Source organism: Carassius carassius, chromosome 4, assembly GCF_963082965.1.
Source record: "Carassius carassius chromosome 4, fCarCar2.1, whole genome shotgun sequence".
Classification (NCBI taxonomy): domain Eukaryota; kingdom Metazoa; phylum Chordata; class Actinopteri; order Cypriniformes; family Cyprinidae; genus Carassius; species Carassius carassius.
Genome location: NC_081758.1, coordinates 37,652,080 through 37,655,697, shown reverse-complemented (window position 1 = coordinate 37,655,697; position 3,618 = coordinate 37,652,080).

The window sequence follows — 3,618 nt, the reverse complement described above, 5'->3', positions numbered from 1 at the left end:
CACACACACACACACCCAACAGTAGAGCCAGTTCAAATCAATATAGTCAGAATGGAGACAAAGATGACTCTTCAGTGTAAAATGCATTTGTGCAAAGAATTTGGATCAGGCTGATGAGAATGTGCAGTTAATCTCAACAGGATGCATCTGATGCATGCCTAAAAGACTGTTTATTGCTCAGATTTTCTGTGATTTTATGCATAGTGATTTTAAAACAATTAATGCTATAGTGAAATGTATGTACCTTATGGACAAAATTGCTTTGGAAATACAATAAACCTAGGAATGACTACATATGCATTTCCAGAAGAAATCAGCAGAGCTTGCAAGGCAGAAAATGCTTTTCATTAAAGTTTAAATTAAAGGGTTAGTTCATCAATATCCATTTATCTTTGGAACACAGTTTAAGATATTTTAGATTTAGTCCGAGAGCTCTCAGTCCCTCCATTGAAACTGTGTGTATGGTCTACTGTCCATGTCCAGAAAAGTAAGAAAAACATCATCAAAGTAGTCCATGTGACATCAGAGGGTCAGTTAGAATTTTTTGAAGCATCGAAAATACATTTTGGTCCGAAAATAGCAAAAACTACGACTTTATTCAGCATTGTCTTCTCTTCTGTGTCTGTTGTGAGAGAGTTCAAAACAAAGCAGTTTGTGATATCCGGTTCACGAACGAATCATTCGATGTAACCGGATCTTTTTGAACCAGTTCACCAAATCAAACTGAATCGTTTTAAATGGTTCGCATCTCCAATAAGCGTTAATCCACAAACTCTTTTTAATGTGGCTGACACTCCCTCTGAGTTAAAACAAACCAACATCCCGGAGTAATTCATTTACTCAAACAGTACACTGACTGAACTGCTGTGAAGAGAAAACTGAAGAAGAACACCGAGCCGAGCCAGATAACGAACAATAGACTGACTCGTTCACGAGTCAAGAACCGGTTGCATCGGTTTTTGGATCACCAGTAGTTCTTTCGGATAGTTCAATTCAATAAACCGGTTGAAGAAAACGGTTCACCGGTTCTTTTGCACTCAACGTAATGGCATCATTGGCGATGATTGCCCTTCATTCAAGCCGTCGCCAAAAGAAGCAGTTCGGTTCAGATGCTCTGTGTGTCGGTCTGCTTCATGCTGAATCACACATGCGCAGTATCATCAGCTCCTCGGTTCTCGAATCGGACGCGTCTGACAGAAACGGTTCTTGACTCGAGAACGAGTCAATCGTTCATTCGTTATCTGGCTCGGCTCGGTGTTCATCTTCAGTTCTCTCTTCACAGCAGTTCAGTCAGTGTACTGTTTGAGTAAATGAATTACTCCGGGATATTGGTTTGTTTTAACTCAGATGGAGTGTCAGCCACATTAAAAAAGTAAACAGCTTAAGTCATTTGTGGATTAATGCGTATTGGAGACGCGAACCGTTTAAAATTATTCAGTTTGATTTGGTGAACTGGTTCAAGAAGATCCGGTTACATCGAATGATTTGTTTGCGAACCGGATATCACAAACTGCTTTGTTTTGAACTCTCTCACAACAGACACAGAAGAGAAGACAATGCTGAATAAAGTCGTAGTTTTTGCTTTTTTTGGACCAAAATGTATTTTCGATGCTTCAAAAAATTCTAACTGACCCTCTGATGTCACATGGACTACTTTGATGATGTTTTTCTTACCTTTCTGGACATGGACAGTAGACCGTACACACAGCTTCAATGGAGGGACTGAGAGCTCTCGGACTAAATCTAAAATATCTTAAACTGTGTTCCAAAGATAAACGGAGGTCTCACGGGTTTGGAACGACATGAGGGTGAGTTATTAATAACATAATTATGATTTTTCTATGAACTAACCCTTTAAAAAACTGTATTTAATCATCTTTAAAAATATAAACATACAATTAATATTATATCCATCCATCGACTCTCCACACTTCTTGTCATCTGTAGGAGGAATATAAATACTATTTGTTTTCATAAAAGTTTATTCTTCTTGGTATTTTTTTTTAATCAAGTTGGAATGGTTTATGCTTAAAAGTACCAACGGGGAAAGAAAAAAAGATACAGTGCAAGTATAAGTTTAGGTTTTAAAATGTATGGTTTGGTTCACACATCTTGTTTTGATTCGAAAGAAAAATAGTACACAAAAAACAATTCAGTATGCAAATGATGATGCTGTCATTGCTCTTTCAGTGCTGGAATACTAAACATTCTGTGCAGGTTAACAGCTGATTGTTATTTTTCATTTGATAGCACACCTAAGGCTGAAATAATAATAATAAATAAAACAATTGAAACGGAAATAATTTCAGTAGATAAATAGTGGTTTAGAGCAAACTTCCAGATAGAATGCCTGAGAGATATCAATACAATGCTGTCTTAAATATGAATGCCTGCAGAATAATTGAAGTGAAATAGTTTGTGTAACGGAATTATGATGGATGTGTTTTTCTTTGTGCTTGTGCAGGTCTGTTTTTTTTCAGGGACAGACATATACAGACAGTAAAAGAATGACATTCTGAGGAAAGTTGACTAGAGAGATGAAATTGAAATCCATGACCTTGCAACACTAATTGTTCTTCTGTTTTCATTGCTTTTAAACTGTTTTAATGTGAGTGCTAAATCTGTGATTGGAGCATAGATCAAAACAATTAAACATTACATTAAAATACAGTTATCTAACCACAGAACTGCTATTAATATTGACCAACATCAAAACAGAGCTCAAAGACTTGATGAGCACACTGTAACGTTTTGTATGTTCTTGTAATTAAACTATTGAGTTCAGCTTTGAATCAAACGTATATGATTGCCACCCACAAAGTCTCAATTTCTCCAGCCATTAAGGTCCTGAAAATATTTGGGAGCTGTGTCCTGTGGTGCAAAGCTGTTGAGTTGCTGCAAGTCATAATACAGTCGAGGTGACATGCTGAGAAGTGAGAAAGTAAACACCCTCAGTGTTCTGTATCAAGCTCTGTCTTAGAACTGAAGACTTGTCACTGTGATTAAGGATGCACTGTCCGCAAGGTCGCTGTAAATGACTAGATAGTCATATTTGTTTTTCAGTTTAAAGTTCCGGTATTCTGTCCAACCTTAGAACAAATAAATAAAAAATCCTCACAGCATGCACTGAATATGCTCAATTAATTAAAGATGTTATATAGCATTATAGAATTGATCTGTCTTATTTAACAGATATTGCAATTCAGATTCAATTTAGATTCAGCTGACTCTCTCCATCTTGCATTGTCCGAAGAGCTTTGATGTTTTTTTCCCCTTCTGGGATTTTTAAAATGTGAGCAATGATCCACTCAGTCTTAAAGGTCCCGTTTTTCGTTCTTTTTTTTTTGAAGCTTTGATTGTGTTTACAGTGTGCAATATAACATGTGTTCATGTTTCGTGTGTAAAAAAACACAGTATTTTTCACACAATTCACCTATCTGTATACCGCTGTTTTCACTGTCATAAAAACAGGCTGATGGCTTCCTTGTTCTATGAAATCCCTCCTTCAGAAATACGTAACGAGTTCTGATTGTGCCAGCGTTTCCTGTGTTGTGATTCGACACCAGCTTAGCGCACGTTACCCTCCTGGAAACGCGATTGGGCTAGTTTTGTAATAGT